This window comes from Phyllobates terribilis, unplaced genomic scaffold (assembly GCF_046119375.1).
Source record: "Phyllobates terribilis strain yellow unplaced genomic scaffold, ASM4611937v1 Scaffold_1__5_contigs__length_1240528914, whole genome shotgun sequence".
Lineage (NCBI taxonomy): Eukaryota > Metazoa > Chordata > Amphibia > Anura > Dendrobatidae > Phyllobates > Phyllobates terribilis.
In genome coordinates this window covers 325,057,296-325,083,360 of record NW_027362761.1, presented here as the reverse complement: position 1 = coordinate 325,083,360, position 26,065 = coordinate 325,057,296, and the positions used below count along the sequence as shown (strand labels likewise).

The following is a 26,065-nucleotide window of genomic DNA, read 5'->3' as shown; positions in this document are numbered from 1 at the left end:
ACCCAGTCAGTGATTCTGTCATAGAAGGAAATTAAGTTAGTCTGACATGACTTGTTAGTTATAAACCCATGCTGACTCTGGTTAATCACTTCATTCTTATCCAGGTACTTACATACATGTTGTTTAATAATTTGTTCAAAGATCTTTCCTGGTATAGAAGTCAGACTCACCGGCCTATAGTTCCCTGGGTCCACCTTCTTCCCCTTTTTGAAGATAGGAACAACATTTGCTCTTCTCCAGTCTTCTGGGACTTCTCCTGTTCTCCAAGAATTTTCAAAGATTATGGAGAGTGGTTCTAAAATTTCTTCTACGATCTCCTTCAGTACTCTGGGGTGTAATTCATCTGGACCTGGAGACTTGAACTCATTTATGTTAGCTAAATATTCCCTCACAATCTTTCTGTTTACAGATAACTTGGATTCTTCTATTCCTTTAAAAGGACAGTGAAGATCAGTTGATGTTACATTTTCTTTCTGAGAGAAAACAGATGCAAAATAGGAATTAAAAAGTTTGGCCTTCTCAACATCCTCTCTTACCATTTCTCCATTTTCATCCTGTAAAAATCCTATAGCATCTTTGACTTTTCTTTTACTTTTGACATACCCCCAAAATCCTTTTTTATTGCTTTTGACATCTCTTGCAAGCCTTAATTCATTGTCAGCTTTAGCTAACCTGATACATGCCCTGCAGGATCTGCAGACTGCATTATAATCTTCTTTAGATATGCCTCCCTCTTTCCATTTAATAAACATTTCTTTCTTTCTTTTTAGCATGTGTTTAAGTTCTGTGTTCATCCATCCTGGTTTCCTTAAATGCTTCCCATTCTTCCTACTTTTCGGGATTGTTAACGATTGTGCTTTGAGAATCTCATTTTTAAAAATTTCCCATCCTTCCTGGACATTTTTGTCCTTAAGGACATCCAGCCATTGGATCCCTCCTATTCTCTTTCTGAGTCTCTTAAAATCTGCCTTTCTAAAATCTAACCTTGAAGTTTGAGTCTTCACATGTCTTCCTCCTCTAGTTATCCAAAATTCTATAATAGCATGATCGCTGCCTCCTAGGGTCCCAGCCACTTTTACCTCCTCAACCATTTCCTCCTTGTTTATAAGGATTAGATCCAAAGTAGCAGATCCCCTTGTTTTCTCCCCTACCTTTTGGAAGATAAAGTTGTCAGCAAGAGAGGATAAGAATTTGCTTGACCTGTTAGTTTTACTTGAGAGAGATTCCCAACAAATGTCTGGATAGTTGAAATCTCCCATGACCACTACGTCATATTTTTTTGAGAACTTGGTCATTTGATACATAAAGAGTTCATCCATATCTTCAGCTTGCCCAGGTGGCCTGTAGTAAATGCATACAATGGTGTCCTTTCCGTTGTTCTCTCCTTGTATTCTTACCCAAACAGTTTCCACAGAACTCCCAGTCTCTGAAGCTTCAATCTCTGTGCAGATATACGCTTTTCTAACATACAATGCGACACCTCCTCCTCGTTTATCAAGTCTGTTTCTTGCAAATAAGTTGTATCCTTTTAGCCTTTTATTCCAATCATGTGTATCGTCCCACCAAGTTTCAGTGATTCCAATGACATCATATTTCTTTTCCTGCGTTAGTAGTTCTAATTCTCCTTGTTTGTTGCCCATGCTTTGTGCATTTGTATAAAAACATTTTAGTTTGTGATTGGTTTCTCTTCCTCCCATATTTTTATTATTTAAATTGTTTTGTCTTTGTTCTTCCTTTCCACTTCCAGTAGCAGAGATCTCAATAGTATTTGTCAGCTGTATGGCTTTTTCTGGCCTTTTGCTTCCCTTCCCACATTGTTCTAGTTTAAAGCTCTCCTGATGAGTGCAGCAAGGCAATTTCCAAATACATGTTTTCCAGTCTTCGTAAGGTGCACCCCATCTCTAGCAAGTAGTCCATCGTATAGGTAATTCATTCCGTGATCCAGAAATCCAAATCCTTGTTGACGGCACCATCGACGTAGCCAGTTGTTCACCTGTAGAATCTTATTCCACCACATTGTTCCATGGCCATCCACTGGGAGGATGGATGAGAAGACCACCTGCGCTCCCAATTCTTTCACTTTCTTGCCCAAGTCTTCAAAGTCACTGCAGATGGTTTCCAGGTCCTTTCTTGCGGTGTCATTTGTCCCCACATGTATTAGCAGGAATGGGTAGTGATCTGTAGGTCTGAAGAGTCTTGATATCCTGTCAGACACATCTTTAATTTTTGCTCCTGGAAGACAGCACATTTCTCTTGAGGTTATGTCTGGTCTGCAGATAGCGGCCTCTGTTCCTCTTAACAGGGAATCCCCCATGACCACCACTCTCCGTTTTTTCTTCACAACATTCTTCTTTCTCCATCCAGGAGGATTCTGAGGGCTTACAAGGTTATTCATTGCTGGCAAAGTCTTATCTTGCTGTATTTCTTCATGGTTCTCCTGCGAGAGAGCCTGGTACTGGTTCCTGAGCAGTATAGGTGCTGACTGCCTCTCTATCCTCCTGCTTCTCTGGGTCACATGCTTCCATTCCTCTGTTTCCTCAGGTGCAGTTCGAATTTCTTCTCTTTCTGAATCATGAAGAGATAATTCTGCTCTGTCTAAGAACTCTTCACCTTCCTTAATGATTTTCAAGGTAGTTAACCTCTCTTCTACATTTCGCAACTTTTCCTCCAACAGGGACACAAGCTTGCATTTCTGGCATGTGAAGTTTGGCTTTTCCACTGGCAAGTCTGTGAACATGTAGCAGGATATGCAGCTCACCAAATGGCTCCTGGACTCTTCCATGTTCTTACTGTTAATGTTCTGAAAACAGTGAAAAAAGCTTAAAAAAAAAGCTTCAAAATGCGCGCGCCGGTAGGCGCGCGGTTTACCGATGTCCTCTTTTCAGCTCCAACAGCCAAAATCCAGTGTTCTTTGAGCTCACGGAGACTCTTCACTTACCCCAAAATGCAGTGGGAATATGCAAATTATCTCCTCAGGACTCCTCCCCTGGTTTACCGATGTCCTCTTTTCAGCTCCAACAGCCAAAATCCAGTGTTCTTTGAGCTCACGGAGACTCTTCACTTACCCCAAAATGCAGTGGGAATATGCAAATTATCTCCTCAGGACTCCTCCCCTGGTTTACCGATGTCCTCTTTTCAGCTCCAACAGCCAAAATCCAGTGTTCTTTGAGCTCACGGAGACTCTTCACTTACCCCAAAATGCAGTGGGAATATGCAAATTATCTCCTCAGGACTCCTCCCCTGGTTTACCGATGTCCTCTTTTCAGCTCCAACAGCCAAAATCCAGTGTTCTTTGAGCTCACGGAGACTCTTCACTTACCCCAAAATGCAGTGGGAATATGCAAATTATCTCCTCAGGACTCCTCCCCTGGTTTACCGATGTCCTCTTTTCAGCTCCAACAGCCAAAATCCAGTGTTCTTTGAGCTCACGGAGACTCTTCACTTACCCCAAAATGCAGTGGGAATATGCAAATTATCTCCTCAGGACTCCTCCCCTGGTTTACCGATGTCCTCTTTTCAGCTCCAACAGCCAAAATCCAGTGTTCTTTGAGCTCACGGAGACTCTTCACTTACCCCAAAATGCAGTGGGAATATGCAAATTATCTCCTCAGGACTCCTCCCCTGGTTTACCGATGTCCTCTTTTCAGCTCCAACAGCCAAAATCCAGTGTTCTTTGAGCTCACGGAGACTCTTCACTTACCCCAAAATGCAGTGGGAATATGCAAATTATCTCCTCAGGACTCCTCCCCTGGTTTACCGATGTCCTCTTTTCAGCTCCAACAGCCAAAATCCAGTGTTCTTTGAGCTCACGGAGACTCTTCACTTACCCCAAAATGCAGTGGGAATATGCAAATTATCTCCTCAGGACTCCTCCCCTGGTTTACCGATGTCCTCTTTTCAGCTCCAACAGCCAAAATCCAGTGTTCTTTGAGCTCACGGAGACTCTTCACTTACCCCAAAATGCAGTGGGAATATGCAAATTATCTCCTCAGGACTCCTCCCCTGGTTTACCGATGTCCTCTTTTCAGCTCCAACAGCCAAAATCCAGTGTTCTTTGAGCTCACGGAGACTCTTCACTTACCCCAAAATGCAGTGGGAATATGCAAATTATCTCCTCAGGACTCCTCCCCTGGTTTACCGATGTCCTCTTTTCAGCTCCAACAGCCAAAATCCAGTGTTCTTTGAGCTCACGGAGACTCTTCACTTACCCCAAAATGCAGTGGGAATATGCAAATTATCTCCTCAGGACTCCTCCCCTGGTTTACCGATGTCCTCTTTTCAGCTCCAACAGCCAAAATCCAGTGTTCTTTGAGCTCACGGAGACTCTTCACTTACCCCAAAATGCAGTGGGAATATGCAAATTATCTCCTCAGGACTCCTCCCCTGGTTTACCGATGTCCTCTTTTCAGCTCCAACAGCCAAAATCCAGTGTTCTTTGAGCTCACGGAGACTCTTCACTTACCCCAAAATGCAGTGGGAATATGCAAATTATCTCCTCAGGACTCCTCCCCTGGTTTACCGATGTCCTCTTTTCAGCTCCAACAGCCAAAATCCAGTGTTCTTTGAGCTCACGGAGACTCTTCACTTACCCCAAAATGCAGTGGGAATATGCAAATTATCTCCTCAGGACTCCTCCCCTGGTTTACCGATGTCCTCTTTTCAGCTCCAACAGCCAAAATCCAGTGTTCTTTGAGCTCACGGAGACTCTTCACTAACCCCAAAATGCAGTGGGAATATGCAAATTATCTCCTCAGGACTCCTCCCCTGGTTTACCGATGTCCTCTTTTCAGCTCCAACAGCCAAAATCCAGTGTTCTTTGAGCTCACGGAGACTCTTCACTTACCCCAAAATGCAGTGGGAATATGCAAATTATCTCCTCAGGACTCCTCCCCTGGTTTTCAATATCCTCGGACTTCTTGTTCCACCAGTTTTGTTTCCTTTAATTTTCGTTTCTGCAACTAACTTCTCTTTTAGGAGGTCACCAGTTTTTGCTCCCAGTCCTTAGATCTTTTAGGGACACCCTTTCCCCTCCCTTCAGGTCTTTGTTTGAGTTCAGTGCAGGATATTCGGTGGGGCTATTCACAAGGAATAGGGCACCCACCCCAGCATAGGGTTTAAGCTGAGTCTCAGTGCAGGGACAGCTTTTCCCTCCTATTCCTTAGTTCCTAGTTGCAGAACTAAACAGTATGTCCAGTCCTGTTTAAGAACAAACAACAAAAAAAAAAGTTTTTGTTTTTTTTTCTCCTCTCCTCTTCCTGGCTTTTCTTCAGTATGAGTACCATCCAGGAGCTTGCTCAACGCTTGCAAGGGTTGACTCGGGAGGTTGCCGGTCTTCAGCAGTGCATGAGTAAATATCCTGCAGAACGCTATGAACCTAAAGTAGGATTACCTGAGTGTTTCTCGGGGAAACGACAGGATTTTTTTCATTTAAAAATGCTTGTTCTCCGTTCCAAGGAGAGGGACAGGATGTTCTCTGAGGGACTTTGCTTGTACTGCGGTAAGGCTGATCATTTTTTAAAGCAATGCGAGGTTTGCTTAAGGAAAGAAAAAAAATGGTCAGTAGAAATAACACTCCCATTCGCATTGCTTTTTTATGTTCTGCTGGAGTGTTTTTTCCTGGTAATACCACCTGTCAGGGTCGTTCGATTGAGTTTCAGGTAATGGTGGATTGTGGTTCTGCACTAAATTTGATTGATCAACAATTTCTTGAAAAGTATAAGTTCAGTTCTGAACCTTTGTCGTCTCCTTTTCCTGTGATGGCAATTGATAATACTCCCCTGGAGCATGGGAGCATTCTTAGAAAGGTCACTGAGTTTCCGCTTACTATGAATATGGAACATCAGGAGCAGATTGACTTATTTGTACTTGCTAAATTGCCTTACCAGGTCGTCCTGGGGTTGCTCTGGTTAAAAGTGCATAATCCTTTGCTGGACTGGTCGTCTGGTTCCATAAGATCCTGGGGTCAGGGGTGTTATGGTAAGTGTTGTAATGTTCACATTGCGGCTGTTGTGAATGGGGAGTTACCGGAACCCATTCAGGATTTTTGGAGGGTTTTTTCGGAGGTGGAGTAGAAAGCTTTACCACCTCATAGAGATTACGATTGCGCTATTGAGCTCATCCCTGATGCTAAGCTCCTAAAGAGTCGGTTGTTTAATCTTACAATTCCCAAGAGGGAGACGTTGATAGAATACCTTCAGACTAGTTTAGCTGCAGGTCACATAAGACCCTCTAAATCTCCTGTGGCGGTTGAGTTCTTTTTTGTCAAAAAGAAGGATGGAGGTATTAGGCCATGTCTGGATTTTCGGGAGATTAATAAGATCACTGTGCGCAATCCTTACCCATTACCACTTATTAATTTGCTGCGGGTGAAGGACGGTGATAAATGGAAGACAGCTTTTAACACCCCAGAAGGTCATTTTGAGACCCTTGATCGGTGGGAGTGTTACTGTTTATCTGGATGATATTTTGATTTATTCATCGGATCTTGAGTCTCATTGGCAGAGAGTCCGCATAGTTCTTCAGATACTGAGAGATAACACACTCTTTGCTAAATTGGAGAAGTGTCAGTGTGCTGTCCAGAAAATTAGTTTTTTGGGGTACTTTGTCTCTTGTGATGGTTTTGAGATGGACCAGGTGAAAGTTCAGGCTGTGCTGGAGTGGCCGAGGCCTGAAAGTTTGGGTTTGCCAATTATTACAGGAAATTCATAAAGAATTTCTCTGTCATTGCTAAACCGATTACTGATCTCACCAAGAAGGGTGCTAATACAGTCCAATGGTCCACTGGGGCTATTGAAGCTTTTGAGTATCTCAAGGAGAGGTTCAGCTCTGCTCCTGTTCTTATCCAGATGGATGAGACCAAGCCATTTTTGGTTGAGGTGGATGCCTCATCTATAGGTGTAGGGGCAGTTCTGTCCTAGGAGGTAGAGGATGGGGTGCATCCCTGTGCTTTCTTTTCAAAAAAAATATCTGAGACAGAGCTCAACTATGATGTTGGGAATCGTGAATTGTTGGCTATTAAACTCGCGTTCGAGCATTGGCGACATTTTTTGGAGGGAGCTCGACCTCCTATATAGGTTTGCACTGATCATAAGAATTTGATTTATCTGGACGCAGCTAAACGTTTGAATGCCGGTCAGGCTAGGTGGGCACTGTTTTTTGCCGGGTTCAATTTTTCTGTAACCTTTGTCCCGGAGACAAAGAATGTTAAGGCTGACGCTTTGTCTCGTGGTTTCTCTTCAGTGGTGAATGCTGAGAGGGAGAAGTGTATTTTGCAGAGAGGGGTGGTGGTGGCCGCATTGGATTCAGAGTTGAAGAATAGCATCTTAGGAGCTCAGAGTGTGGCACCAACTAACACTCCGTGTGGTAAATTGTTTGTGCCTAGAGCCTTGAGGACAGCGTTGTTTGTTGAATGTCATGAGCCTCGGTTGGCGGGTCACCCAGGGATTTCGGAAACTAGGAAGTCTATTGGTCAGAGTTTCTGGTAGCCAGGGTGGCAAAGAGAAGTCATCAAGTGGGTGCGTCAGTGTTCTGTATGCGCTAGGTCAAAGGCCTCTCCCGCTCCAGCTGCGGGGTTGCTGTGCCCCTTGGAAGTTCCTAGTTCACCATGGACGCACCTTGCCATGGATTTTATCACTGATCTGCCTGTATCGGTGGGTTTTTCTGTCATCTGGGTTGTTATGGACTGGTTTAGTAAAATGTGTCATCTGGTACCGTTCAACAAGCAACCTGGCGCCAAGACTATTGCTAAGGCTTTTGTGAAGGAGATTGTCAGGCTCCATGGTGTTCCCACGGACAGTGTTTCCGATAGAGGACCAGAGGTTGTGGCTCACTTTTGGCATGCTTTTTGTGACAGATTGAAAATTCATTTGTCATTCTCATCGGGGTATCATCCAGAGTCCAATGGACAGACTGAAAGGAAGAACCAGGATGTTGAGCAGTTTTTGAGATGTATTGTGGCAGACAATCAGGAAATGTAGTCGGAATTCCTACCACCTGCGGAGTTTGCCCTTAATAATCATAATTCTTCCTCGGCTGGGTGTTCTCCTTTTTTTTGTTGTACTGGCAGGTATCCATCTTTTGGTCCATTTTCCAAAGTTGGTGCTGCTCTACTGGAGGAGGACAATTATTCTGGTGATTTGGAGAGGGCTTGTACCAGTGTATGCCTGAATCTTAAAGAGGCTAACAGGAGATCAAAAAGGTATTTTGACAAAAAAAAGGAGTCCTTGTTTGCTGTTGGGGACATGGTTTGGTTGTCCTCTAGGAATCTTCATTTGAAAATTCCTTCTAAACTGGGGCCTAAATTTGTGGGTCCTTTCAAAGTGGTTCAGATTGTCAACTCGGCAGCGGTGAAGTTAGGCATTCCCTCGTCCTGGAGGATTAATTCTGTGTTTCATGTGTCGTTACTAGTGTTGAGCGAACATGCTCGACACTGCTCGGTACTCGCCCGAGAATCACGCTACTCGGGATGTTCGGCGAGCACCGAGCATTTCCGGGTTACTCAGGCGGGAGCTCGGGTCTCCGCCCTGCATGTTTGGCGCTCTTTACAGAGCCAATGAACATGCAGTGATTGTCAGCCAGTCACTGTAATGCCGCAGCCATGTTGTTTGTGGGCATTACAGTGATTGGCTTGCCGCACAGCGTCACTTCGAGTATTTAAAACCGGGCGCCGCCATCTTGGACACAGTCGCTCCGGATCAGACAGTGTAGGGACAGCGCTGCTGATTTAGGGAGAGATATATCCTGCAAAATAGTTAGTGTAGGGTCTGTAAAGGCTGCCAGATCAAACAAACAGTCCTTCTCAGGACTAATATCCATCCCAGGTATATCAGGCAGGCAGGCAGGCAGGATGTATAGGAGACGCAGTGGTTATACCAGCAAACGCTGCATTACAGTCCTGTGTGCTGCTCCTGTTGCTGAAATTGCTGGACTTAGCTCCAGGTCCCGGGGGCAAGGAAAAATCCTTTTTTTTTAATCTAAATCCTCTTTTTTTTTTACCTCCTTCACAATGTACAAATACCCATCTTATTAACCTTTTGGTGCCCCCCCCCCCAAAAAAAAAAAAGTGTGCCTCTGATTTTTCAGACACAAATATATCTGTTGAAAATAGTCTGGTGTAGGCCAGAGAAATAGAAGTGTGGTTTTGCAGTTCTATGGGCCATTTGTATCTAAAAAAAACTGTTTGAGTGTGTCGCTCACTGTTCAGCCGCAAATATATATATATTTTAAAAAGCCTGGTATACACCAGTAAATTATTACTGTGGTTTTGATGTTCCACGGTAAAACATCTCTATTATCCTGTTTTTGGCATTTTTTGCTGCATAAAAATAATAATAGTGTCTCCCTGATTTTTCAGACACAAATATAACTGTTGAAAATAGTCTGGTGTAGGCCAGAGAGACACCAGTAAATTATTACTGTGGTTTTGATGTTCCACAGTAAAACATCTCTATTATCCTGTTTTTGGCATTTTTTGCTGTATAAAAATAATAAGTGTCTCCCTGATTTTTCAGACACAAATATACAGTACAGACCAAAAGTTTGGACACACCTTCTCATTTAAAGATTTTTGTGTATTTTCATAACTATGAAAATTGTACATTCACACTGAAGTCATCAAAACTATGAATTAACACATGTGGAATTATATACTTAACAAAAAAGTGTGAAACAACTGTAAATATGTCTTATATTCTAGGTTCTTCAAAGTAGCCACCTTTCACTTTGATGACTGCTTTGCACACTCTTGGAATTCTCTTGATGAACTTCAAGAGGTAGTCACCGGAAATGGTCTTCCAATAATCAGAGATGCTTAGCACTTGTTGGTCCTTTTGCCTTCACTCTGTGGTCCAGCTCACCCCAAACCATCCCGATTGGGTTCAAGTCTGGGGACTGTGGAGGCCAGGTCATCTGGCGTAGCACCCCATCACACTCCTTCTTGGTCAAATAGCCCATACACAGCCTGGAGGTGTGTTTGGGGTCATTGTCTTTTTGAAAAATAAATGATGGTCCAACTAAACGCAAACGGGATGGAATAGCATGCCGCTGCAAGATGCTGTGGTAGCCATGCTGGTTCAATATGCCTTCAATTTTGAATAAATCCCCAACAGTGTCACCAGCGAAGCACCCCCACACCATCACACCTCCTCCTCCATGATTCACGGTGGGAACCAGGCATGAAGAGTCCATCCGTTCATCTTTTCTGCGTCGCACAAAGACACGGTGGTTGGAACCAAAGATCTCAAATTTGGACTCATCAGACCAAAGCACAGATTTCCATTGGTCTAATGTCCATTCCTTGTGTTCGTTAGCCCAAACAAGTCTCTTCTGCTTGTTGCCTGTCCTTAGCAGTGGTTTCCTGACAGCTATTTTACCATGAAGGCCTGCTGCACAAAGTCTCCTCTTAACAGTTGTTGAAGAGATGTGTCTGCTGCTAGAACTCTGTGTGGCATTGACCTGGTCTCTAATCTGAGCTGCTATTAACCTGCGATTTCTGAGGCTGGTGACTCGGATAAACTTATCCTCAGAAGCAGAGGTGACTCTTGGTCTTCCTTTCCTGGGGCGGTTCTAATGTGAGACAGTTTCTTTGTAGCGCTTGATGGTTTTTGCAACTGCACTTGGGGACACTTTCAAAGTTTTCCCAATTTTTCACACTGACTGACCTTCATTTCTTAAAGTAATGATGGCCACTCGTTTTTCTTTACTTAGCTGCTTTTTTCTTGCCATAATGCAAATTCTAACAGTCTATTCAGTAGGACTATCAGCTGTGTATGCATCTGACTTCTGCACAACACAACTGATGGTCCCAACCCCATTTATAAGGCAAGAAATCCCACTTGTTAAACCTGACAGGGCACACCTGTGAAGTGAAAACCATTTCCGGTGACTACCTCTTGAAGCTCATCAAGAGAATGCCAAGAGTGTGCAAAGCAGTCATCAAAGCAAAAGGTGGCTACTTTGAAGAACCTAGAATATAAGACATATTTTCAGTTGTTTCACACTTTTTTGTTAAGTATATAATTCCACATGTGCTAATTCATAGTTTTGATGCCTTCAGTGTGAATGAACAATTTTCATAGTCATGAAAATACAGAAAAATCTTTAAATGAAAAGGTGTATCCAAACTTTTGATCTGTACTGTATCTGTTGAAAATAGTCTGGTGTAGGCCAGAGAGACAGAATTGTGCTTTTGCTGTTCCACGGTAAAAATCTCTATTATCCTGCTTTTTGCATTTTTTGCTGTAAAAAAAAAAAAAAATTGTGTCTCCCTGATTTTTCAGACACAAATATATCTGTTGAAAATAGTTTGGTGTAGGCCCAAGAAATACAAGTGTGGTTTTGCAGTTCCACGGTACAAACCTCGGTATTATCCACTTTTGGGCCATTTGTATCTAAAAAAAACAGTTTGAGTGTGTCACTCACTGTTCAGCCGCAAATATATATATATTTTAAAAAGCCTGGTATACACCAGTAAATTATTACTGTGGTTTTGATATTCCTCGGTAAAACATCTCTATTATCCTGTTTTTGGCATTTTTTGCTGTATAAAAATAATAATAGTGTCTCCCTGATTTTTCAGACACAAATATATCTGTTGAAAATAGTCTGGTGTAGGCCAGAGAGACAGAAGTGTGTTTTTGCTGTTCCACGGTAAAAAATCTCTGTTATCCTGCTTTTTGTATTTTTTGCTGTAAAAAAAAAAAAAATAGTGTCTCCCTGATTTTTCAGACACAAATATATCTGTTGAAAATAGTCTGGTGTAGGCCCGAGAAATACAAGTGTGGTTTTGGAGTTCCACGGTACAAACCTCTGTATTATCCACTTTTGGACCATTTGTATCTTAAAAAAACAGTTTGAGTGTGTCGCTCACTGTTCAGCCGCAAATATATATATATTTTAAAAAGCCTGGTATACACCAGTAAATTATAACTGTAGTTTTGCTGTTCCACGGTAAAAAATCTCTATTATTCAGGTTTTGGTAGTTTTTTCCGTAAAGAAAAACAATAGTGTCTCCTGACTGTTGTGACACAAAAATATATCTGTTGAAAATATTCTTGTGTAGGCCCGACATCCCAGTGTGGTTTCGCAGTTCCACGGGTCAAATCGCTGTACTATCCAGTTTTGGGCCTTTGGTATCTAAAAAAAAAGCAGTTTGAGTGTGTCGCTCACTGTTCAGCCGCAAATATCTCTATTTAAAAAAGTGTGGTATACCCCAGTAAACAATAACTGTGGTTTTCCTCTTCCACGGTTCTAATCTACTCTTTATTACCCTTTTTCCATTGATAGTGCAAGTGTAAGCTATTTTACTTAATTTACAATGGGCAAGGCGCGTGGCAAGGGACGTGGAAGTGGACGTTCTGGTGATGGTTCGTGCAGAGGACGGGGCCGTGGCCAAGGTGAAAATGTGCCACAACCAACAGCCACATCTTCTCGCTCCCACTTCTTGACCGAATTACTAGGGAAGCACAGAACAACACCAGTATTGAGAACTGATCAGTGTGAACAGGTTATTAATTGGATAGCAGACAATACTTCCAGTTACCTGGGCACCACCACCTCCGGTCTGTCTTCCACACGATCAACTCTTAGTAGCCGTGAGTCTCGACCGCATACTCCTCCTCACCCTGATGCTCCTTCCTCCCACCATGCCGAGTGTCGTCAGACAGCTAGTGATCCCACACTTGGACACTCTGAAGAGCTGTTCACTGGTCCATTTCCATATTTGGGCCCCTCGCCTGATACGCTTGAAGTGGTGGAACAGGAGAACCCATGGTGCAATGCCCAAATATTTGAACAGCCACGGCCAGAGGAAGTCGACGTTGGCAATCTGTCACAAGAGGTGGACGATGACGAGACACAATTGCCAGGAAGTGAGGAGGAGGATCGTGGTGCGCAAGTGGAAGAGGAGGAGGTGGTGGATGATCTAGTAACTAACCCAACGTGGAAGGAGGACATGCAGAGTGAGGCCAGCAGCACACAGGGGGAGGGAGGCAGAGTACCCCAACAGGCAGGAAGAAGCAGTGTGGTGGCCGCAGACAGAAGGCAGGCAATCGTTCCCCGTAACACGAACACGAGGGACGTTGCCAGTACAAGCGGTAGGTCTTCCAGAGTCTGGAAATTTTTTAAAGACTCTGCTGATAACCCCAAAAAGGCCATATGTTCCACCTGCCATGCCAGCATCAGCAGGGGTGACAAAACTACCAGCCTGACCACCACCAGCATGATCAGGCACATGGCAGCAAAGCACCCGACTTTGTGGGGCGAAACCCAGGGTCCACGACCAGTGTCAGCGGGTGTCACCACTGCTTCTTCCACTGTTGTGCGTGCAATAGAACCCCCTGTTGTGTGTGCAAGGCAATCCCCTGTCCATACTGCATGTAAAGATGCCCCCTCCTCTCAGTCTTCACTTGTTATGGCAGTTTCTCAAGAAACAGCATCAACGTCCACGTCCACGTCCCACCGCAGCGTTCAATTGTCCATATCCCAGACCTTTGAACGAAAGCGGAAATTCGCAGCTAACGCCCCACAGGCCACAGTCCTAAATTCGCACATTTCACGACTGCTTGCATTGGAAATGCTGCCTTTTAGGCTGGTGGAGACGGAATCCTTCCGCAATCTTATGGCGGTGGCCGTCCCTCGGTACTCGGTCCCCAGCCGACACTATTTTGCCCGGTGTGTCATCCCCACACTACACAAGCACGTGTCCCAAAGCATCTGCCGTGCCCTCAACAACGCAGTTACTGGGAGAGTCCACCTGACAACGGACACGTGGACAAGTGCTTGTAGCCAGGAACGGTACAGCTCTCTGATGGCACACTGGGTAAACATAGTGGAAGCCGGGACCCAGTCGGACCTTGGGACAGAACACATCCTCCCCACACCGAGGATTGCGGGCCCTATGTCAGTCAGAGTTGCCCCCACAGTGTACAGCTCCTGCGCATTCTCCTCCTCCTCCTCATGTTCAGCCTCCATCTCAGATATCACCACATCAGTAACAAGCTGGAAGCATTGCAGTACTGCCTCCGCCAAGCGGCAACAGGCTGTGCTGAAACTCATAAGCTTAGGTGATAAACCTCACACTGCTTGTGAGTTGTGGACAGCTGTGAAAGAGCAGGCAGATGTGTGGCTGAGACCGCTGAACCTACATCCCGGCATGGTCGTGTGTGACAATGGCTGTAGCCTGGTGGCGGCTCTGAGGCGAGGTGAGATCACACACGTACCATGCCTGGCTCATGTGCTTAACCTCGTGGTTCAGTGGTTTCTTAAATCGTACCCCGAGTTGCCAGATCTGCTCGTGAAAGTACGCCGCCTGTCAGCTCATTTTCGCAAGTCGGCTACAGCTTCCGCCGCCCTTGCTGTGTTGCAGCAGCGTTTGCAGCTTCCGGCACACCGACTGGTGTGTGATGTCCCCACACATTGGAACTCTAACCTCCACATGTTGCAAAGGATTTGTGAGCAGAAGAGAGCAGTTGTGGAGTACCAGCTGCAACAAGGCCGTCGATATTCAGGTCAGACTCCACACATAAGACCTCAGGAGTGGACCTGGATGTCTGACATATGTACCATCCTGACAAACTTTGAGGAGGCCACCAAGATGGTGAGTGGCGATGACGCCATCATTCGTGTCAGCATCCCACTTGTCTGTCTTTTGCAACGCTCTCTGCAGAGAATTAAAGAGGAGGCATTGCAGCCAGAGTATGATGAGATGGATCAAGAAGCCGTAGCGGGCGATTACACACAGCCCAGCCTCATCTCATCCCAACGTGCATTGGGGGACAATGAGGGAGAGGAGGAGGAGGAAGAACAGGAGCTGCTATCATGCATTGTAGACGGTAGTACCTGTACAAGTGTCATACCGTCGGTTCAGCGTGGGTGGCCTGAGGACAGGGGGGAGGAGGAAGAGGAGGAGGAAGAGGAGAGCATGGTCAGTCGTCATCTTGGTGAGGACACGGAAATCTTGCCAGTTACCAGTCTGGCACGCATGGCTGACTTTATATTACGCTGCCTTAACCGTGACCCTCGCGTTGTCAAAATGTTGGGTGACAGTCATTACTGGTTGGTGACACTTGTAGACCCCCGCTACAAGGAGAACTTTCACTCTCTTATTCCTGAGGTGGAGAGGTCTACAAAAATGGGGAAATACCAGAAGGCTCTTGCTGCAGAACTCTTAAAAAAATTCCCATCTGAACACGCTAGCGGCAGAGGTCACAGTTCGTTGAGCAACCAAGGCGTACAGGCGAGAGAGATGCAACTCCAATCCAGCAGAGGCAGGGGAACACTGTCAACGTTCTGGGACAGTATTCTGACACCCGCCCAGCTTACAGGCCCTGAGGCGCGGGGTACTCTCACAAGGAGTGGAAAGTTTCAAAAGATGGTGAGGGAGTACCTTGCCGATCGTACCAGCGTCCTCCGTGATTCCTCTGTGCCTTTTAATTATTGGGTATCCAAGCTGGACACTTGGAATGAACTCGCTCTGTACGCCTTGGAGGTCCTGGCCTGCCCTGCCGCTAGCGTGTTATCGGAACGTGTTTCTAGTGCCGCTGGGGGAATTATAACTGATAAGCGCACTCGCCTGTCAACTGACAATGCTGACAAGCTGACCCTTATCAAAATGAACAAGGGCTGAATTGGGCCAGACTTCTCATCACCACCAACTGACAGCAGAGTAACATAAAGTCAAATCCACTGTGTTATTTCGGGAGGTGTATTCACATGCACCGCTTCACACCCACACATGGGTATACGCTTCCTCGTTTCGGCTGTTTAATCTTCTTCTCCTTATCCTCAGCCTCCACCACCACTATACCACCAGGGTGCCAGCATTGCAAGTTCCTCCGTCCTAATTTTTGGCAGCTTTTGCAGGGAAAGCATAAGCAAATACCATGGGACACCCACTCCCCAATAATGGGACTTATGTTTGTAATATGCTGTACTGCATGGCTCTTGTAAGGGGCATTGCAAGTTGCTCCGTCCTAATTTTTGGCAGCTTTTGCTGGGAAAGCATAAGCAAATACTATGGGAGACCCACTCCCCAATAATGGGACTTATGTTTGTAATATGCTGTACTGCATGGCTCTTGTAAGGGGCATTGCAAGTTGCTCCGTCCTAATTTTTGGCAGCTTTTGCTGGGAAAGCATAAGCAAATACCATGGGAGACCCACTCCCCGATAATGGGACTTATGTTTGTAATATGCTGTACTGCATGGCTCTTGTAAGGGGCATTGCAAGTTGCTCCGTCCTAATTTTTGGCAGCTTTTCCTTGGAAAGCATAAGCAAATACTATGGGAGACCCACTCCCCAATAATGGGACTTATGTTTGTAATATGCTGTACTGCATGGCTCTTGTAAGGGGCATTGCAAGTTGCTCCATCCTAATTTTTGGCAGCTTTTGCTGGGAAAGCATAAGCAAATACTATGGGAGACCCACTCCCCAATAATGGGACTTATGTTTGTAATATGCTTTACTGCATGGCTCTTGTAAGGGGCATTGCAAGTTGCTCCATCCTAATTTTTGGCAGCTTTTGCTGGGAAAGCATAAGCAAATCCTATGGGAGACCCACTCCCCAATAATGGGACTTATGTTTGTAATATGCTGTACTGCATGGCTCTTGTAAGGGGCATTGCAAGTTGCTCCATCCTAATTTTTGGCAGCTTTTGCTGGGAAAGCATAAGCAAATACTATGGGAGACCCACTCCCCAATAATGGGACTTATGTTTGTAATTTGCTGTACTGCATGGCTCTTGTAAAGGGCATTGCAAGTTGCTCCGTCCTAATTTTTGGCAGCTTTTGCTGGGAAAGCATAAGCAAATACTATGGGAGACCCACTCCCCAATAATGGGACTTATGTTTGTAATATGCTGTACTGCATGTGACGCGCCCCCTGGGCCGTGTGTACACGTGTGTGGGATACTCGGTGCCGGGTCTCTGGGGTCTGTAGTCTCCGTGGCGGTGACCCGGTCCCGTGGCTCAGGCTGGTCAAACCAGTGGCAATCTTTCTTAGGTTTTGAGGTTAATTGTCCGACTGCGCCACCCGTGGATTGCGGTCAGGGAGTACCACCGCTGCGAGGCAGACCGCTGATGCTGGTGTTGTGTGCGCAGCATAAAATGGGTTAACTCCCCTCGGGAGGAGTATAGCCTCAGGGCAGTGAGGGTGGATGATGGGGGTGATGGGGCATGAGCGCAGCAGAAATGACTCAGTGTCTTTGCAGTGCAGTTCAGGGTCTTTACTGATGATTATAAGGTAGACCCTCCCGGGAGTACTGGCTAGCATAAGAGGCCTGGTCAGTCTGTGAGCAAGCAGGAGTTCCCCTGGCCAGGTGGAGTTGTAGGCCTCCCCGTCTGTCTGCACTCTTTTTGGCTACCTTGCTGTAAGCGGGTAGAAGTAGCCCACGTCCCTGAGTGTACCGTGTAGTGCTCACCCGTATGGCTGGTGACTTGGGGCCTTCTGTTAGCCTCTGCTCCACGATGGCGGTGCTTGTCCCTTGCTTGTGACTGAGCCTCCGGGCTTCTATGGCCAGAGGACCTGAAATCCCCTGCCGGCTGGTTTCTGCTGCTGGATATATAAGTCCTCACAGCTTCGGACTCCTGTGTCCGGTTCCTATTGTCTTCTGCCAGGGCGAGCTCTGCTCAGCTTCCAGCCCCCCGTTTTTAGCTCCTAGCTCCTACAGAGCTCCTTGCTGTTACTTTCCCTTGCTCTCACTCTGACTCTGACTGTTCTCTGTTCTCTGACTCACTCAACGCCACCCCAGATCCAGTTTATAAGGGCAGAATTCTCCCCTCCCAGGACTGGAGCAGGAGGATGTTGCATGTTTAAGGGATCCTGACCAGGAAACCTCCCACTTGCTCTCCGACGTAATCTCTATTACTGTGATGACCAGACCCCTGGGGTGCCACACATGGCTCTTGTAAGGGGCATTGCAGTACCTCATAATTTTTGGAAAGCATTCCATTCACTGCTTAGGCCAACAGTGCACAGGAGACTCAGTTGCTATAAATGGAAAAAAAGGTTTAGTTAACGCCCTCTGACCTCCATGTCATTTCCAAGGGGCATTGGAGTGCCTCGAAATTTTTGGTAGGCATTGCACTCACTGTATGCCCTATAACTGTGTAGCCGAACCGCTCCTTTTGTTACAGAAACATATCCTACAAGACATATCTGGTTGACTGGCCTGATATTGATGTGAATGGTCCCTGTTCCTCCTGCTCTTTCTCCTTTGCCACTACCTCATCCATCATTTATCACCTGAAGCTTTGTTTTAACAGGAGTCATAGAACTTGGATAGTAGCAGGAAAACATCCAGCAATCCTCGGAGGAGGTAGGATATGCGCCAAAACGCTGACCTCCTCAGGCCTAGCCACTACTACATACATGCGCTTGCAGTACAACAAAACAAAGCAGATGCTAACTTCTATCATCCTCATCATGCTCCTCACCTTGGCACTCTCAACTCCCCTGATGGAGAAGCCAGGGTCCACCGGAGGAGTCTGATAGTCCGGTGGGCTCGGCCAATGCTGCCCTAAAGCAGGCCAGGATAAGAAAAGTGTGGGAAAGGTTATCGGTACAAATAGGGGTGGCTGGGGACCGAGTATGGACACCCGGCCACCCCCTGGAGGCTGGGGAGCAAGCGGGGACACCCAGCCACCAGGCGGCAGGGGACTGAGTATGGATACCAGGCCGCCGACACAGCCATGACGTGGTGGCCAGATTCCGCCTCCACATGCCTAAAAGGCCCAATTTAAAGTGCAAGAAAGCAAGCAGTATGGTATTGCAGCCTGGGGGTGGGTGGGTGGCAGGCTGCATACTTGCGCTTGCATTGCAAGGAATGGAAGAGGTACAATTGAACACTGCCCTGGGACAAGGACTTGAATGGGGATAGTTGCAAGCCTGCAACGACAGGTGCAAGGTGGGAGGCATCTTCGCATGTACCATGAACAGGGGTTTGGCATGCACACACTACAGCGGAATAGGCTCTCCTTCCCACTAAATGCACTGGGGAGGGCACAGGTAATGTTTTGGTATACGCGCTTAATCTTATGTATAAGGCACACCAGGACAAATAGGGGCGGCTGGGGACTGAGTATGGATACCTCGCTGCCGAAGCAGCCATGAGGTAGTGGCCAGCTTCGGCCTCCTCTAAACTAAAAGGCCCCATTTCAAGTGCAAGCTAGCAGTATGAATTGCAGTCTGGGGGTGGGTGGGTGGCAGGCTGCACACTTACACTTGCATTAAAAGAAAACATAGCAGATGCTAACTTCTGTCATCATCATCATGCTCCTCACCGTGGCACTCTCAACTCCACCGATGGAGAAGTCAGGGCCCACCGGAGGAGTCTGGTTCTCTGGTGGGCTCGTCCAATGCTGCCTAAAGCAGGCCGGGCTAAGAAAAGTGTGTGGGGGGATGTTCCAAGGAGAAATGGGGGCGGCTGGGGACCGTTTATGGACACCCGACTGCCCCCAGGCGGCTGGGGACCATGTGGACATTCGGCCGCGGGGCGGCTGGGGACTGAGTAAGGACACCCGGCCGCCGGGCGGCTGGGGACTGAGTATGGATTCCAGGCCGCCAACACAGCCATGACGTGGTGGCCAGATTCCGCCTCCACATGCCTAAAAGGCCCAATTTCAAGTTCAAGCAAGCAAGCAGTATGGTATTGCAGCCTGGGGGTGGATGGGTGGCAGGCTGCATACTTGCACTTGTATTGCAAGGAATGGGGGAGGTACAATTGAACACTGCCCTGGGACTAGAACTTGCATGGGGATAGTTGCAAGTCTGAATCTTCTGATGCGGCAAGGATCACTTATGATGGGCACACTTTTAGACAGTGACCTGAGAGTCAGAGATGCTTCCCGGGGTCTTCCCCATGCTGTTCCCATGTCTTTTCAGCACTTTATGCATGTGTCACACAGCACATGGCCAGATAAGGTTGTAAAATATTAAAATGACATTTCCCGGTGAATGCATTTGTCATAGTTGAAAGCAATACAAAAGTGCAAAAACGCATAAAAAATGCTACTTGTGAACATAGCCGAAGGTGTGGAGGAGTATTTTTGTTTTTGGTCATTTATTTTAACTTATACACAAGTCTTTTCCCTGGAAAGGATGTTCCTTAACATATTTCACAGGAAAAAAGTTTCACTTTCGTTTTATTGTGAGCCTGTAAAAGTGGCTTAATACCTCTGACCACGTTGTTGACAACAGTGAGCTGGGGGTCAGAAATGCTTCCTGGGGCGATCCCCATGCTGTCCCCATGTCATTTGAGCACTGTCACTATCGTTTTGGGCACTTGTTAGGCTTTTAAAAGACTGCCGGGGGTGCCACCGCAAAAATGCTCGAGTCTCCCATAGACTAACATTGGGCTCATTGCTCGGGTCAAGCACCCGACTATCACGGCGAGCTCGGCCCTAGCTTCGAGCACCCGAGCATTTTAGTGCTCGCTCAACACTAGTCGTTACTTAAGAAGGCGGGCACGCCTGATAAGCAGGCGAAGTCTACTGTTCCTCCTGTTGATGAGGACGAGGAATTTGAGATTTCTCGCATTTTGGATTCCAGGTGGCATAGAGGGAGATTACAGTATCTTGCGTCCTGGAGAGGTTTTGGCCTTGAGGATAATTCCTGGGTGAAGGCCGAGGACGTCTCGGCCTCAAGGCTAATTAAGGCTTTTCACAGGAGATTTCCTGGTAAGGCTCGGCCTAGAGGATCCGGAGGATCCTCGCAAAAGGGGAGGTACTGTCAGTGCAGGGATAGCTTTTCCCTCCCATTGCTTAGTTCCTAGTTGCAGAACATAACAGTAGTCTGTCCAGTATAGGTGAGCATTTTGGAAGTGTATTTGTGTAAGAAAAGGGCAGATACAGTAAATATTTTAGCAATGGCAGAACAGTAAATGTATGAATGTTAAGGTGGGCTAACATGCTGGTGGAGAAGGAGATAGTGGGATTTTATTAGCAGATAATATTTTGGATGTGGAAGCAGATTCTGATAGGGAAAAGATTACAAGCTAGGTCTAGATGGCCAGTTAGGCTATGTGTGCACAATGCGGATTTTAAGCATAAATTTCCTCAGCGTTTTTGCCTCTCCCTGGCAGAAAAAATGCATGTGGATTTTACATGCATTTTTGATGCGTTTTTACATGCGTTTTTTTAAGCATTTTTTTAAGCGTTTTTGTACATCAATGAATCCTTTTTGAAGCTAAATAAAGTTATTTGGTGGGACATTGCTTAAGCCCTTGGATTACCATAGAACTGGGGTGAGTATATTGGTTCATTTAAATGATTAAAGAATGTGTCTGTTGTATTTCAAATAAATTGTTTACACTGTGTCTGTGTTTATTTAACTCTTTTTACTTTAATTAAGTTTGGTCATGAAAAGGTCTGATTGACACCTTGTCATCACCAAACAATAGAGCTGGGTGTCAACTAGTCCCTTTCGCCCAATCTTCATTAGCACTTCTATTCATGTAATTTATGCGGCTGCTGTGAGCTGTTATTTTTAGCCTGGGAAGGTGCCCAGAAAAAAATTGATGTGGGGTCCCCTATTAAATCTAACCAGCAAAGGCTAAACTAGACAGCTGCGGGCTGATATTAATTGCCAGGGAAGGGGCCATGTATACTAGCCCCCTCCGCGGCTATTAATATCACTCCTCAGCAGTCCCAGAAATGGCGCATGCATAAGATGCACCAAATCTAGTGCTTAGCCTCACTCTTTCCACTGCCCTGTAGTGGTGGCAAGTGGGGTAATGGGGATGGGGTTCACGTCAGCCTTGTTTAGGCGGATGATGTGAAAACCAGGTTAGTAATGGACTAAGACGCCCCCATTACTAACCCTGTGATAAAATAGTCGCGGCATTTTCAATAAAACATGGCCAGAATAAAGTATTCTAATGAAATAAAAACCACACGTTTTTTTTTTTTTAAATTATTGTACGCCTCTGCTAAACCCTCGATTTCCTGAAAAAAAAGTAAAATAACAACCATATTCCTCATCTGTCCGCTGTCAACGATGCAGTCCACTTACCGCCAACGTGTGTCCCACGACGATCTAGGTCACTTCTACAGCTGTGACATCAGCAATCACTGATGTCACAGCTGAAGAATACATCACTGTATACTGACAGTGCTCTAGAATACAGCACTGTACACTGACAGGAGGTCACTGGGGTTGATCAGATTAAGATTAGCTGATCAGCCCCGGTGAACTTGCCACCCAGGGAACATTCTTGCGAATGTTCACAGGGTCAGGTGATCATCAGTCACAAGACCGATCGGCTGATTGACGGCGTCTGCGATCAGTTGATGGTCACGTGGCCATCAGCTGATCGATGACATCAGCGCAGGTCCTGGAGCCACAGTATACAATGCTTCCAGGACCTCAGTGTACCGCTGGCCGCCGGGCCGAAGACATCGCCAGGAGGACACCGGGGGCCACTGGACAGGAGTATAGAAGGGTATTTTTACTTTTTTTTTTACTACCGCGGGCACGCGGGCTTGGAAGAGCAGACTACTGCTCCTCCCATCCACGCTGCTCTCGCTGTTATCAGCCAGAGCGGCGGTCAGATGAGAGGAGTAATATCCTCCTCTCCCGATCAGGGTACCACCCGCAGCGCGTTTCTGGTGCGAATTCGCGCTCATTGATTTTTATTGAAAAGCAGCAAAATCCGCAGGTATACATGTTATACCTGCAAGTTTTCTGCGATTCAATCCAAATCAATGGGTACAAATTCGCTGCGGAATCGCGCAATAAACGGTAATGCTGCGGTTTTTGCTGCAATGGTAATCCGGAGTGGAAATTTCCGCCTGATGTGCACAGCACATCCGGATTACCATTGCTGTACATGGCAGACCTATTAACAAGCAGTTTTAATGCGTTTCCGCGGCGGAAAAACAGCCGTTGAGATGCATTAAAACCACATCGTGTGAACTTAACCTTACAGAGGTTTTCCACTACTAATTTCATCCCTTTTCATATTCCCTAACTCTTCCTAGCTATCAGTTTTTCTAATATACTAATATACTCCTATTACCTGCCCTGCTCCTGGACGCTCATCTCTATGTGGGTCATATTGTCTTCTGTTGTTGTGTGACGCTGGAAAGCCCTACCCTGGGAGATGGGGGACTCGGAGCCGGGTCCTATGTTGTCGATGGGGTGCAGCCGTGGCCCGGACCCGCTCCGTGCCCAGGGCCGTCACATTAAAAGGGATGGTATGGGCTTATCCGGGTTGAGTGGCTGATCTTGACTACGCCACCTGTGGCACCTGGTGAAGGCCACCAGCGCTGCTGCAGTCCGCTGAGGCAAGACGTTATGGCAGCCGTCGTTGGTACTACTCCCCACAGGCGGAGCAGGGCCTCAGAGCAGAAGGACAGGATGGAGGGGGTAGTAGTCTAGGAGGTCTGGTGCTGCGTAGTGCGGTGTAATGCAGAATAAAGAGTCCAGAGGCCATAGGAGTTAACTTCCAGGGTGTTTACTCACGATGGAGATGGCAGTAGGAAGGCGTCTCCCTGCTCATCACGGAGTACTGTGGTCACCAGAGACGAGGGGGTCCGACAACCTCCGAGTACGTCCAGTGTTCAATCAGGACCCCGCACCAGAGTGTTCCTAGACTTCAGACCGGGTCCTTTCCTGTCTGTGTGTGTGTGTAGATAGGCCGGGTCTCCCTCCAAACTTCACTCAGAAAAAGGGTACGGGTGGCAGCTCCGCTGCTTCCGTTACCCGATGGGATCCTCAGGGCCTACGGGGCTTCCCTGACCAGGACATAGAGTAGCAAGGTCAGGTGTCGGGGTCCCGTACCCCTCTTGCAGCCGGAATCGCTCTGAATAGATCAGCTTGGCAAGGACAGGTGGTGTATACCGCTCCGTCTGCATCCCTCTGGGATCCATTTGCGGTGGAGCTACACTCCTAAGCTCCGGGCCTTCTTGGTCATGGTCCTTGACCGGGCTGAGACATTCATTGTCTACAGCCTGCCCCTCGACCCAAGGCCAAGGTTCGAGGGCCGTGCCTCCATCCTCTGCAGGTCCACACAGGATCCACGTTCAGGGAGGGAGGTCACGATGTAAGAACGATCAAAAACCAACAAAAGACTTCAAAAGACCATGAACCAAGATGGCTGTGTATTAAATATGAAATTTAAAGTGTCACTAAAATGTGAATCCTCCACCCTCACCCACTAATTGGTTCCCCTATCTCTTGGTTCCCCAGTCTCCCGATTCCAGTAGGGGCAGCATCTAGTGCCTATTGGCCCCCTCTGGTGGGAGAAGTGTGGTGTTGGATGTGGAGGTGGGGTCCTGACCATCGCACTGTTCTTACCTCAGAGGAGGAACACTACACTCCATTAGAGAAGTGCAGTATCCCTGTGGCGGTCGAACCCTCAGGGGCGCCACATTGTGATTCTGGTTCTGCTATTACCGATCTGAATACCAGAATCTGATGTACTGAGCAGCACACGTCATTGGTGGGCTCAGGGCTACCTCTATGTGTGACAGCAGTCTGAGCATGCATCCTCCTTTGCCGATGCTTTGGAGTTCCATGCCTTCAGCTAACAAGCACTGCAATGTGCTGCTTGTTATTAAAAAGCAAACATATAGGACTTCTCAGCTGAAAAGACAGCACTTCATAGCTTGAGCAGAGTCTGTCTGCACCACAAATGACTGAGCAGAGAGGAGACTTCACTCTCCTCTCTGCTTGGATCCTGCTGAAGCTTCGAAGTGCCGTCCATTCAGCTGACAAGCCCTTTGATTTGCTTTCTAATAACAAGCAGCACATCGTACAGCTTGTCAGCTGAAGGGACGGCACTCCAAAGCATTGGCAGGATGCAGGCAGAGGAGGAGAGTGAAGTAGCCCCTCCTCCACCAATGACGTGTGCTACTTAGTACGTCTGATTCCGGTTTCCTGACCGGAAGTAGAGGGGCAGAATCTCAACAGAAGACTAGATGACCCACACAAAAATGAGCTTACAAGAGCAGTGCAGATAATAGGAGTATATTTGAAAACTTATAGTTAGAAAGAGTTAGAACATACGAAAGAGGGTGAAATTAGTAGTGGAAAACATCTGTAAGGACACATGTCAGTGTGGTGTCTAGATCTGGAAAAGCGAGATGCAGAATATACAAATAATCATAAAAATTGAGGATAGCTTTTTGTTCAAATTTATAATATAAATAAAAATATATTTAATGGGGTTATTTGGTTAAGAGAATGTATTTTTTAAATGCTTTTTGTGCTTTGAGCTTACTGACAGGATATCCTCAAAGATGTCTGCCCACATAATAACAATTTTTACAAATCTTGATCTAATCAATCTAATTATCTTTAAAAACATTTAGACATCTATTTCTGAGCAACTCATTTTCATGCACTTTTACACTTAGTTTTCTAGTTTCTAATGTACTTTAACTAGTTTTTTTTTAGAAAACTAGCATTTTTTTCATATGCATTTGTAATTAAATGATGTAAAACATTGAATTCTTAACCTTAGTATGGTAGCTTTACACTTTTCACATATTTTAAATGTTGAACATAATTTCTTAACCAGAACCAGGTATAGCCTACTAATGAGAATAATGATCAATAATACAATAGCATCAACATATTAGAGGGATTGGAAATTCAGTAAATTAGGTACTGAAATGAACAGATGCTACTGCGCTTGTCAGTAAAAGGAAATGAATGATTGGCTGAGATTGGCTTAGTGCATCAGATGTAGGCCTCAGAGACACTAAACACCCAATCAATTTCCAGTCTTTCCAAGACATATATCTGTTTTATTGCATGGGGTATATGTGAAAATCTTTAAATGTTATACACTTTTATGAACAGAAGTGAGCAAAGCCAGTTAGTGAGCATCATAAGATTATATGCAAATATATAGAGTGTGTTTTTCTTAAATAAAACCAACCCAATTATATATCAATAAATGACAACGCAGAAGGCAGAAAAAGCAGTATAATAGTCTTATAATTTTAGAATGAAAAATACAATAGACACAGGAAAACAAAATGTCAAAAGTAATTTTAGTATGTAGCCATGAAGACATGAGAAAGCAAAAAGAAAGATCCTTTGAAAATAATTGACTGCAAGGCACA

The 26,065-nt window shown here is 46.0% G+C and overlaps 1 protein-coding gene across 1 annotated transcript in view; it reads right to left on the bottom strand.

The window, feature by feature from the left end:
• The window catches only part of GALNT9 (polypeptide N-acetylgalactosaminyltransferase 9), a 746,930-nt gene that overhangs the window by 681,128 nt on the left and 39,737 nt on the right, over positions 1-26,065 (bottom strand). The gene's annotated exons all lie outside the window — the stretch shown is intronic.